This window comes from Sminthopsis crassicaudata, chromosome 6 (assembly GCF_048593235.1).
Source record: "Sminthopsis crassicaudata isolate SCR6 chromosome 6, ASM4859323v1, whole genome shotgun sequence".
Taxonomy (NCBI): Eukaryota; Metazoa; Chordata; class Mammalia; order Dasyuromorphia; family Dasyuridae; genus Sminthopsis; species Sminthopsis crassicaudata.
The window spans coordinates 254,931,283-254,944,986 of NC_133622.1; the positions used below are offsets into that span (position 1 = coordinate 254,931,283).

The 13,704-nt window shown below is 44.1% G+C and overlaps 1 protein-coding gene across 1 annotated transcript in view; it reads right to left on the bottom strand.

Annotated features, from left to right (window-relative positions):
• Positions 1–13,704, bottom strand: part of SHANK2 (SH3 and multiple ankyrin repeat domains 2) — a 534,119-nt gene that overhangs the window by 416,180 nt on the left and 104,235 nt on the right. The window lies entirely within an intron of this gene.

The following is a 13,704-nucleotide window of genomic DNA, read 5'->3' on the forward strand; positions in this document are numbered from 1 at the left end:
GTGTTTCTTCTTCTGTACAGTTTAATAATCATCCACTGAGCATCTAGAATATTGAAGGGCACTGGAGAAATACTGAGCTGGTGGAAGGAGAAATAGAGAAGTTTTCTTAATGACCTGCTCCAGGAACTGCCACTGCACGGGCCTGGGGCAAGAAAGGGGAGGACACCTTGTACCTGGCAGAAAACTGTGAAGCTGGAAGTGATGAAGAGCAAGGCTCTCACCTTGTCTTGGGTGGGAGAGGGTCCTTTCAGCTGGTGTGTTTGTGTGAGTGTAAGTGTATGAGTATGATTGTGTATGTGTGTGAGTGTGTGTGTTTGTGTGAGTGTGTGTATGTGTGAGTGTGTGTGCAAGTGTGAGTGTATATGTGTGAGTGTAAGTGTATGAGTATGATTGTGTATGTGTGTGAGTGTGTGTGTATGTGTATGTGTGCATGTGTGTGAGTGTGTATGTGTGAGTGTAAGTGTATGAGTATGATTGTGTATGTGTGTGAGTGTGTGTGTGCAAGTGTGAGTGTATATGTGTGAGTGTAGGTTTATGAGTATGATTGTGTATGTGTGTGAGTGTGTGTGTGCAAGTGTGAGTGTGTATGTGTGAGTGTAGGTGTATGAGTATGATTGTGTATGTGTGTGAGTGTATGTGTGCAAGTGTGAGTGTGTATGTGTGAGTGTAGGTGTATGAGTATGATTGTGTATGTGTGTGTGTGTGTTTGTATGAGTGTGTGTGCACGTGTGTGAGGGTGTGGCTGGAAGGATGTAACTAGTAAGTCCTTGAGGGGAAGGAGACTTCATGCCCGTCCTGGAGTTCCCTGGGGATCTGATTTTAGGCTTTTTTCCTGATTTTCCTCTCAATCAGTTCCTCTGGATAAATCCTGACCTGCCATGGCTGAGCTAAGGTTAAAAGCTCATGCCCACCTCGGTACCCAGCCTGGCCAGCCCTGTCTGAAGCTGCCCACAATCCCCGGGACCAGCTAGGGCAGCTTAAGAAAGGGGGAAGAGCTAGTCGGGAAGAAGCTCTTTGGAGCGCTGTGTCCCACCTTGTCCCCATAACCCCCTTGGCAGCGGTTGTCGGGAGACTCAATGAGGTCCTGGGCCCCTCTTTCCAAGCACCGGAAGAGTCCACTTGTTCACACGCAGGAACACCACAGGGGACCGGCTCACATGGAAACTTTGGCCCGACCCCTTCAGACCCACTGCTGGGAGGAGTGATGGGCCAGAGCTCTGGAGAGGTATACTTGAGGCAAGGAGTCTTACAACAAGGTGTTGGAACTGAGACAATGATTCTCTAGTTCACATGTACTTAGTGCTTAGTATAGTTCTACAAGATTGACGTCTATGATGATGTCCTTGTGAGTGCATAAGATCTAAGAGATCTGGGAGGAGGGCAGACTCAGAGATAGAGAGGACAGAGGCTGGAGGCTGGAGGCAGGAGGCCAGATTCGAAGACAAAGACCCTCGTGGTGGCTCTCCTGTATCCACTTCTCCCTCCGAAGCCAGCCAGCCCCAGGCAAAGGAGACGGACTGTGAAGGAGACAACACAGACTTTGGACTTTATGCCTGACCATTTCCCGGTGATTAGGCCACACCTGGAGGCCCATTCGGAAGACCTCCAGAGAGCGAGCCCGGACATTACAGGGAGGTTCTTGATGATTTCCAACAGTTTGGGACAAAAGGAAAAACACAAATTATCAGCAACCGTGCACATTAAAACAACCAATGTGCAGGCAAGGCAACGAGAAAAGCATTCGGGTGAGAGGGGCTGTAGATGCTGCCACAGGGTTTATCATTAGCACTCGCTTTGCGGGCAGGGCCTGGGCCTGGAGGATGGACAATCTGAAGTGAAATTCAGACTCAGACAATTACTGGCTGGGTGACCCTGGCTAAGTCACTAAACTTCTCTCTGCCTCAGTTTCCACAACTGCAAAATGAGGGTAATAATTACCTCGCAGGATTGTTGTGAAGACCAAATGAGATAATATTTCTAAAGCGTTTGGTGCAATGCTTGGGGCCAGATAAATGCTTGATTCCTCCCTTTTGTCTATCAGGGATTCTACGAAAGCTGCACGGCCCATCCCTTGACCTGGCCAACCGGACACGCGTTCCTTCCAGGGTGACGCGGTACCTCTGACAGCCAAGAGTAAAGATGGGCTGAATCAAGGAGTTTGGAGGACGGAACCTTGAATGCCAAGAAAATTAGGAAATCTCATCTAATCTGTAGCCACCGAAGGTATCTGAGCAGGGGCTTGCAGGAGGGACCTACAGAACAAAGGTGGTTGGTTGTGGAGGCCGCGTGGAGGCTTCTAATTGGAGGCTTCTAATTGGAGGCCAGGGCCTGGCATCTGGGCTGGCAGCCGTGGGTGGTGATGTGGCACAGGGAGGAGGAGAAATCCTAAAGAACCAACAGGATTCTGAGCCTGGCTCCAAAGGCCAAAGGGAGGCGGGATCCACAGGAGCTGCCAAGGCTTCCTTCCCAACTGCAAGGCCATGTACCCTGGGAAGGGCGGCTGCCAGAGAGAAATGATTCCTGTAACCCAGGGGCTCAGCCTGGCACAGACTGCTCACCACAAGCAAAGGAATGAGCCCCATGGGCACAATTCCCATGGCCCGCCTGGCAGGAGGGAGGCCAAAGCCTCCTCTCAGCCCTGGTCAACGCTGCCTCAGTAAGACTCCCTTCCCAGAATTCCAGGGAGCCAGGCCATGGCCAACTGAAGAAAAACGGGGGCCCAGGTGCCTTTGTGTGATTGCCCTAAATTTCTCTTGCCTTCGGAAGCCTCATAAAGGCCTCCTCGATCCCTCTGGGAAGCAGAGGAGGCAAAATGGAGAAAGAGAATAACATTTCTCTTAGCGACTTTAATGTTTTTGATGGAATTCGCGCTGTTTTTAAACAGTTTTTCTCCTTAGAATTTGACAGCAGGTTTTTTCCTCCTCCCCAAGTATTTCAAGGGAAATGACACTGCCCCCTCCCCCCCCACGCACCTGAACCTAAAATTAATTTCTTCCTTCCATTTTGAAGGGAATTTCCTAATCAGTCAAGGGACAGGAGCAGCCTGTGGTGAAGGCTCCTCATCCCCGGATGACACTGAGCTGACTGTTCGCACCACGATTCTGGGAGAAACTTCCTTCCCCCTCCGTCAAGCAGGAATCATCCCCGTCAGAGAGGACTTAGGGGGAGGAGGCTCCCGGAGGCTGGCGCAGGGCCACCAGAAACCGCACGGGAGGAGCGCGCAGGGACAAGGGGCCAGGGACTGAGCCCGCCCAGACCGGGGCACCAGGAGTCAGGACCGGCGAGAGCTCGGGCACAGGGCAGCCACGGCTAGCCCAAGCGCCTGCTCTTGCTTTTCTCTGGCACGGGGAGCGGGGGCTCGGGGAGGGGGGACGCAGAATGAGTTCTTGGCCCTGTCAGAGCACGGTGCACAGTGGGGGTCCCGGACCGATCCTGCCCTGCTGTTACTTCATTGCGTGTTCATCTCTCTAAGATTCTTGGTGTCTTGGAGTGTGTAGATGGCTGAAATTACTTTGTCCCTCATGTATCTGAGATTTTTAAAAAATAAATGCTGTATTTTATTTTAGTTTTTGCTGAGGCAACTGGAGTTAAGTGACTTGCCCAGGGTCACCCAGCCAGGAAGGGTTAAGTGTCTGAGACCAGATTTGAACTCAGGTGTTCATGACTTCAGGGCTGGTGCTCTGTCCACTGCGCCCCCTAGTGGCCCTTCGGCCTTCTGGCTGTCCACTGGCCCAGACAGCCTCCAGGCCATGAGGAGCTGCGGAGTTAAGCGGAGCAGAGGAGCGGCCTGTGAATGCATCTCCTAACAGGAGCCCAGCTGAGGGGGAGCAGCCCCTTCCCCCCTCCCCTCCCCTCCCCTCCCGCTCCCGGTGCTGAAGCATCTCCCCAAGCCGTGAGTGCATGTGTTTCTCACCAGCCAAGGTTATTTATAACCACATATTGTGATCCTGACACTTTCTTACTGTTCTTGGAGAAACAGCCCTTGCCCATATGGCGAGGGGAGCGCAGGGCTCCCAACTTTCCCATCTTATGTTTCCCATCCACGCTGGCTAAGTGTGCGTGCGTGCACCAGGCACTTCCTGTGTTTATTATGGCTGTGCTGGCATTTTTAAAGCTAAATAACAGCATTTGGGAGCCGACCTCGGAGACCCTCTGAGCTGACTCCTCCATTGTGCATCTGGGGAAACTGAGACCTGGGGGGAGTCACCAGAGAGGCAGCCCAGAGACTAGACTCCCAGCACAGGGCAATTCCTTGACATTTCTGTTTTTAGATTTAAATATTTACAGATTCCCCCCACTCTGGGAGGGAGAGGTCTCTGACAGAAAAATGCAAGACAATTTCTATAAAACTAATAGTATAGTGGCTCTCCCTGAAAGTGTCTAAAAGGGCAGCCCCCCCTCTGCTTTGTAATTTTAGAAATAACAGAAATAGATTTCCTCTCACTCCCATCACTCATTCCATCCAAAAAGGGGGAAAGAAAAAAAAATTCCCTTAAGTACACAGAGTCAAGGAAAACAAATTCTCATTGCCAGCATACAATGTTCTTGTTCTAAATCCCAAATCTATCACTGCTCTCTGATGGAGAACATACTTCATCATTGGGCCCTGGGAATCAAGGGTGATCAACCATTGCTCTTACAGCTTTCAAAGTCACTTGTCTTCCAGGATCCATGATATTCTTTAAATTGCTCTGCTCTTGAAACTCTGCCCAGGGGGCTCTCAAACTGGGCAGGCCCTTCCATCAGCAGTGTCTCTACTGGGTCTGCATCCCAAAGAGATGCTAAAGGAGAGAAAGGGACCCACGTGTGCAAAAAAAAAAAATTAGCAGCTCTTTTTGTAGTGGCAAAGAACTGGAAGCTGAGTGGATGCCCCTCAGCTGGGGAATGGCTGAGTAAGTTATGGGATGTTATTATTGTACAAGAAATGATGAGCGGGCTGATTCCAGAGAAGCCTGGAGAGACTTACACGAACTGATTGGTTCTGGTGAGCAGAACCAAGAGAACATTGTACACAGAACGGCAAGAGGATATGATGATCAGTGCTGATGGACGTGGTGATTCAAAGTAACGAGATAGAAAATGCCATCCACAACCCAGAGAGAGAACTATGAAAACTACAAATAGGATTTTCACCTTTTTTGTTTATTTTCCCTTTTGATCAGATTTTTCCTGCACAACATGACAATTACGGAAATGTTTAAAGGGATTGTACATATTGAACCTATATTAGACTACTTGCTGTCTTGGGTAGAGGGGAGGGGAGGGACAGAGGGAGAAAAATGGAAGTCTTACAAAAATGAATATTGAAAACAATACACGTATTTGGAAAAATAAATATGGAAATATGTTTAAAGGGATTGTACATATTTAATCTGTATCAAACTACTTGCTGTCTTGGGTAGAGGGGAGGGGAGGGACAGAGGGAGAAAAATTTGGGAAGTCTTACAAAAACGAATGCTGAAAACAATACATGTAATTGAAAAATAAAATACTATTGAACATTTTTTAAAATCTCTGCTGATTCTACTCATTTCATTCTTTGCCACTTTATAAGCTCTCTAAATTATTGTTTTATCTTAGTGATATTATAGCATAAGCTGTTTTTCTGATGTTGTTTACTTTCTCTGAGCCTTTACGTGCCTCTTTGAAATCATCCCTTTCCTCAATTCTTACAGCACAATAGTGCTGTATATGACAGTTTATGCAGAGATTATTTTCTACTTATGATCATACTTTAATTTTCACTACCAAAAGAGCTGCTAGAACCTAGGATATACTATAAGATATTTAATATGTATGGGAATGCCTGCCATCTAGGGGAGGGGGTGGAGGGAAGGAGGGGAAAAACTTGGAACAGAAGGGAGTACAAGGGATAATGTTGTAAAAAAATTACCTATGAATATGTACTGTCAAAGAAAATGTATAATTATAAAAATTCATAAAAATGTTATAATTATAAAAATTAATAAAAAATATTTTTAAAAAAGAGTTGCTAGAAATATTTTATTGTGCAAAAAGGATTTTTTTTAACCATGTCTTTTATCTTTCTTGGGTAAAGGCTGAGTTGTGGTTATAATTGAGCAATTTCTTTCTAATTCCATTTTTTTTTCAGCATGGTTGTACCCATTCATAGGCCACCAATGGTACATCAGTGTGCCAGTCATTCCACAGTCCCTCCAACATTTGTCATTTTTCTTTTTTAATCATTCTGCAAATCTCATGGGTGTGAGGTGAAGTCTCTGAATTATTTTAATTTGTTTTTTCTAATTAATAATGATTGAAATCATTTTTTAATATGGCTACAGTTATCCTGGATTTCTTCTCTTGAGAACTGTCTGTTAGGCCATTGATCAACTAGGGAATAATGCTTTTCTCATAAATTTGAACCAGTTCCTTATATATCTTGGAAATGAGACTTTAGCTGAGAAGACTGCTGCCAAGAGATTTTTCCCCAGTTAATTATTTCCCTTTTAATCTTAGCTTTATTGATTTGTTTGCACAAAACTTTAATTTTATGGAATCAAAATTATTAATTTTCTCTTCTGTGATCTTCTTTTTAAATTTTTCAATAGTATTTTATTTTCCAAACACATATAAAGAGTTTCCAACATTCATTTTTGTAAGACTTTGTGTTCCAAATTTTTCTCCCTCTTTCCCTTAGCTCCCTCCTCTCCAAGACAGCAAATAATCTGATAAAGGTTAAATGTGTGCAAAACATATGTCCATATTTGTTATATCTCACTCTTATTTCTTTACAAAATTTTCTTTTGTCCACAGATCTGATGGGTCATTTTTCCATGTTTCTCTATTTTTTAATGCTATGATCTCTTATATCTATGTCAAGTATCCACTATCTTGGTATAAGGTGTTAACTGTTGATCTAAACCTAATTTCTTGCAGACTGTCTAGTTTTCCTAGCAGTTTTTTTTAAATCAAATATAAAAATTAGTCCCTCTCCCATTAACTGGAATCTTTGTGTTTATAAAAAAATAGACTCCTGGATTCTCTTGTCTCTATTGTCTGTGACCTATTCTGTGGCATTTATACCTACCTCTATCCATATCCACCATCCATCTCTGTCTGTCTCTGTCTGTCTGTGTCTATCTCTCTGTCTGTCTCTTTGTTTCTGTTTCTCTCCCCCCCCACTCCTTCTCCCTCTCTCCTTCTCTCTCTTTTCCCTTCTCTCTCCCTCTCTCTGTCTCTAACAAGACCCCAATTGTTTAGAGAATCACTGCTCTATGGCCTGGCTTAAGAAGGGGCATCTCAGCCCCTGTCAGAATCCCAGGGGCTTTATCTATCCCTAGTGGAGAGGAAACTGGCTATGAGAACCTCGTGGGCCTCCTTGACCAGAAGACTTTGGCCACTTCAATTTCCAAGCTGTGCCTCAAGAGATCTAGTCTTCCCACCTTCCTATGGACAAGGCCATAACCCCCAGAAACAGAAGAAGGAGAGGGACTAAGCATTTATGGAGCACCTACTGCATGTGGGCACAGTGCTCAGCACCTGGTGACCCTGGCCCTGGTAGCCAGATGGGCTTGGGACAGTTCTGTTCCCAGTGTCACCATGGCCACGGCATTCGCATGATCCAAGCTCCAGTTTGCTCACTAAGCTATATGAACCCAACAAAGCCTCCTCCAGTTCCGAGCCTGGGATCCTAACAACAGATTATGGGCTGGCACAGGGCATTCCCCCCCCCCAGACAGCAGTCCCCACATGCTAAGACTTTATTTGATCTTTTTTTCTAAGCCTCAAAGTGGGGAAGGAGGGTCCAGCCTGCAGCGACATGATAATCTCCTCCACGTGACCCCCACAAAGGGTCATCCTCCTGCCTCTGCTGGGAGACCTCCAGATAAGAGCCCTGCATCTTGCAATCACTGTTAGGCAGTCGCTGGGGAATTTTCTTTATATTAATCCTTAATTAATAAATGAAATATATATTAAATAATAAATCAATAATTTGTTAGTAATAATAGTAATAAAACAGTAAGCTCAATAACAAAGATTTACCAGCACCAGGCATTCTTCCTGCTTCCATCCCTTGGGACCAAGCCCCAAAAGGCAAATCCCTACCTCCCATAATAACCTGCATCTACATGCAGAGAACTGAGAACTTTTAACGGAGCAGAGCTGGGTCACTTGGTCCAGCTGTCTCATGTTACAAAAGGAGAGTCTGGGGCTCTGGAAGATGAAGGGATTTATCTAAGGCCTCCCAGCTGGTAAGCAGCTCTAAGCCGGGATGCTTTCCCTTAGCCTAGGCTGCTTCCTCCAGTATGCCCCCGAGATGTGCAGACCCCCCTGGCCTTTTCTAGCTCAATAAGCACTAAAGAAGGGGCTGGGCCCCTCCCTGACTCCTGCCCAAGCTCCCGAGTCCTTCCCAGGAACTCATTTCTGATATGGGCAGGAGCTCCCCGCTTCTTGCAGGACGGTGGGTGGCTACTTCAAACACTGCACATGGAGCTTCTCCTCTCCAGAAGCTCCCTGAATGATGTACAAGATGCTCATGGCTAGAGTTTAAAGCCGATGCCCGTCAAAGCTGAACTCACCAGCTTTCAGGGATCGATGGATGGCTACGGGGGGGGAACATTCAGCCCTGATAACTGAAGCCAGAAAGTCTCATTGGAGGGGAAAAAATGTTCTAAAGCTTGAAAAGTTTCTCATGCAATGGTCAAGCCACAGCTGGAAAGTTCAACCCAACTGCTTAACTATGGATTCACCACTCGGGCTTTGCACTGGGGAAACATAAACTAAGCCAGCCCCCCACACATCCCTCAGCCTCCAGAGCAGCTGAGGAGACAGAACCTTTTCTTCATCCGCAGGTACAGCCCCAGAGAACCCTTAGCTGGGAAAGTAGAACAGAGGCACTCAGGACATGGCTAGTCGCTTCTCTGGCTAGTAAAATATTTATAGTAACCAAGGGAGAAAGAGCCCTTATAAAACATCAGAGAAAGCATAAAAGCTTACTGTAGGGGGAAAAAAAACCCTGGGAAGCTCTGATTTCAGATGGGCAAGATTTACTGCTCCCTACCTCAGTGTATTCTCCAAGTGCATTAAAAGTTCGCCTTTGAACTGCTGAGGCTTTTGAAGGGCACAGTGTGTTTCCAGACACCACGGTACTTCCAATGAAAAGCTGGACAAAGAAGGAGATTGGATGGAGCTCTATGGAGAGATAATCTTGATGAGTCTAGCCCTGAAAGGGAATCCTGGGATGGTACTGAAAAACCTGCAGGTCACAACAAAGATTTCTCCACTCAGCTCTCAAATTCCCTGAAATTCCAAGGAGAAGGAGACAGCTGGAGAAAACTGAATCCTGCTGATGACCAGAGCTGCTGTCCTTGGTACTTATTATGGACGGGGGAAAGTGCTGGAGGAAAAAGACCACTTTCAAAATGATTCTACTTTTCTTGCATTAAAAGACCCCCTCCCCCCAAGAACTATAACATCTCATTTGTAATATAAAGAAAATGAGAAAGAGATAATAAATGATTGGGTCCCAAATCATAAAGTAGCCTCTGGCAAGTACAAGAATAGATCTCAGGGGATGTGAGCAGTGGGAAGGGAAGAAAAAGAGAAGAAAATAAGAATTTATTAAGGATCTACTATGCGCTAGGTATTGTACTAAGTGTTACACAAATATAATCTCATTTAACCTGAGACAAGTGATCACTTTACCAGGCATGTATTGGGAAAGGCTGCTAATGTCACCCCCCCCCTCCCAAACATCCACAATAATTGAATATTCACCACTTCTGAACTGAAGGGAATGAAGAGTTCTCAGAATCCAGAAACCAAGTAGTTTCTATAGAAATTGAAAGACAGTTTATTCCCATCAGCCAGACTCCTACTGGAATTGTCTCAAAGGTGCTCTCAGTGAGCCTGAGGAAAAGAACAATAATTCAATATTTTTTATTTCATTACCAGAAAAGCAGTCATTGCATCCACCTGTAAAATGGTCTGCAGAAAACTAAGCACAAAGGAAGAGAAGGCCAATGACTTCTCCAGGACCTCTTCCACCTGCACTCTCCCCAAGATGAGACACAGGAGATGAATAACGATAATAATAATAGATGGCATTTATAAAACACTGCCAGGTGTCCAAAACCCTTGGACCCATTTCATTTGAGTGTCACAATAAGCCTGGAGTTAATGTTATTATTCACAATTTATAGGTCTGAAGACGGAGGCACAAAACTGAGACATTTTCAGTCATACAGTTACAAGGGTTCAAGTCTTCTTGACTCCGAGTCCAGGACTCTGGACCTTGTTCAAGGACAGATTAAATTATCCACTGTCTGAGTCACAGATTTAGAGCAAAAACAGATCTAGAAGCCACTTCTCCAACTCTGAGATTCTGGGAGTCCTTTAATTGCCCAGGACTAAGAACCTATCAAAAATTTCCATTAAACCAAGTTTCTGTAGTGAACTTCCTCTCCATTTTCAACCTTTCCACATCAATCATTATCACCACAGGAACTGCGGACTCCACTTCTGGAACCCTGATGAGTTCCAACAAGTGAGTTTTAGTCTTCCCTTGCCCAGACTGCATCTTACGCTGCACTTCTGGACCATATCCCAAAGGTGCCAAGATCCATGTCTCCCCTTCTTCTTCCAACTCCCTTATAAGTGTTATCTTTCCAAGTGAGAATGGCAACTTGAGCATAGGACTGTCTTGTTTACTTATATCCACACAGCCAAGTACTTGCCACAGAGTAAACACTAAACAGATTCTATCTGCCTATCTGTCTATGTATCTATGCACCTACTCTCTATCATTTACCTAGTTATCACTTCTCTGGCTCTGTCTGTCTGTCTATCTCCCTCCCTGCCTCCCTCTCTTTCTCCCTGTTTCTCTCCCTCTTCCTCTTCCTTTCCCTCTACTACCTTTGTATCTATTTACCTATCTCTCTATCATTCATCTAGTTATCACCTCTCTGTCTCATTATCTCTGCTGTCTCTGGGTCTCTCTATCTCTCTCTTTCTCACCGTTTCTCTCCCTTTCCCTTTCCCTCTAATACCAATCTATGTATCCATGAACTTCTCTATCATTCATCTAGTTATCACCTCTGTGTCTCTGTCTGTCCATGTCTGTCTCTCCCTTTCCCTCTCCCACCTGTCTATATATCTATGCACCTATCATTTACCTAGTTATTACTTCTGTGTGTGTGTGTGTGTGTGTGTGTGTGTGTGTGTGTGTCTGTCTCTCTCTGCCTCGGACTGTCTCCCTTTCTCTTTCTCCCTCTCCTACTTATCTATGTCTGTATGTACCTATCTCTCTATCATTCACCTAATTATCACTTCTCTGTCTCATCGTCTATGGCTCACACTGTCTTTGTGTCTCTCTTCTGTCTGTCTCTCTCCCTCTCCCACCTATCTATGTGTCTACACATCTACCATTTACCTAGTTATCACTTCTCTGGCTCTGTTTGTCAGTCAGTCTGTCTCTCCCTTTCTCCCTCTCCCTCTACTACTTATCTATGTAAGTATGCACCTATATCTCTGTCATTCACCTAGTTATCACCTCTCTGTCTCACTGCCTGTGGCTCCCTGTGTCTGGCTCTGTGTCTCTCTTCAGGCTGTCTCTCTCCCTCTACTACGGGTCTATGTATCTATGCACCTATCTCTATTATTCAACTAGTTATCACCTCTCTGTCTCACCATCTCTGGCTCTGTTTCTCTCCATTTCTGTGTCTCTCTGTCTCTCTCTTTTCCTCTCCTTTTCTCCTTCTCTTTCTCCTTGCCTCTCTCCCTCCTTTCCCTTTCCCTCTATTACCTATCTGGAATCTCCTAGCTGATCAGCTTAATGCTACATAATTTCCAACAGAGTATTGCTGCTTCTTCAAAGAAAAAGGATAATATGACAAATAATATCAACTGAAACTTTAAAAAGTTCCTCAAGCTTGATATCCCTTCTCTATCAACGTGGCCATGGCACCTCTCATGTTCTGGGCATTCACCCAGCACTTCATAAAATACTTGATCTGAATAAAACTTTAATTTTAAGTCTTTCAATCGCTCTGTGACAGATTTGCTGCAGACACTGGGTCACTTTCATTTTAAAGACAGATAAACCAAACCCCAAAGGAGTTGCTGCACTGCCCCAAATTACCCAGCAGCTAAACATCGCAGGCAGGACCAGAACTCGGGCTTCTCAGGTCCTATTCCTGCACTTCATCCACTCTATGGCATTGTCTCTCATCATGGAAACATAACACTTGACCTGCAAAGCTCAAAGACTCCAGACTGCTTTATTCACACAAAGAGATTCATGGAACTATCACTAAAATCCATATGATCAGAGACAACTTAAGTGGGTAGTGTTGCACCCAGATTCAGGAAGATCTGAGTTCAAAACTGGCCTTGGACATTCCCTAAGCTGTTTAACATTAGACAAGGAATTTAATCTTTGTCTGCCTCAGTTTCATCATCTGCAAATTATGACACAAATATTATGACACAATAGCACCCAACACCCAGAGCTGTTGTGAAGGTAAAATAGGTTAATATTAAAGTGCTTGGCAAATTTTAAAGCACTATATAAGTGCTGTCACCACCACCATCATCGTAATGATCATTTTCCAAAGGTCCCAGGACCCAGAACAAACTAACCTGACCCAAGAGGCCAGCGAATAATTAGCCTAGAACAGGCAGGGATACCTTGTCAAAAATAATGTTTATTTAGCCAAGTTGCTGGGTACAAAATAAATCCACATAAATCCTCAACATTTTTATGCATTACCAACAAAATGCAATAGCAAGAGATACAAAGAGAAATTCCATTCCAAACAAATGTTGAGAGTAGAAAATATTTGGGAATCCATCTACCAAAGAAAAGTCAGGAATTATATGAGCAAAATTACAAAACACTTGCCACAAAAATAAAGTCAGATTTAAATAATTGGAAAGACATCCAGTGCTCGTGGATAGGCCGAGCGAATATAATAAAGATGACAATACTCCTCAAACTAATCTATTTATTTAGTGCTATACCAATCAGACTCCCAAGAAACTATTTTAGTGACTTAGAAAAAATAACAACAAAATTCATATAGAAGATTAAAAGGTCGAGAATTTCAAGGGAATTAATGAAAAAAAAGTCAGAGGAAGGTGGTCTAAGTGTACCTGATCTAAAGCTATATTATATTGCAGCAGTCACCAAAACCACTTGGTATTGGCTAAGAAATAGACCAGTCGATCAGTGGAACAGATTAGGTACAAAGGATAAAAAAGGGTACATCTATAGCAATCTAGTGTTTGATAAACCCAAAGATACCAACATTAGGGATAAAAATTCATTATTTGAAAAAAATGTTGGGAAAACTGGAAATTAGTATGGCAGAAATTAGATATGGATTCACACTTAACACCATATACCAAGATGAGATCAAAATGGGTCCATGACTTAGGCATAAAGAATGAGATCATAAATAGACTAGAGGAACAGAGAATAGTTTATCTCTCAGACCTGTGGAAGAGGAAGGAATTTATGACCAGAGGAGAACTAGAGATCATTACTGATCACAAAATAGAAGATTTTGATTACATCAAACTAAAAAGTTTCTGTACAAACAAAACTAATGCAAACAAGATTAGAAGGGAAGTAACAAATTGGGAAAATATTTTTACAGTTAAAGGTTCTGATAAAGGCCTCATCTCCAAAATATACAGAGAATTGATTCTAATTTATAAGAAATCAAACCATTCTCCAAT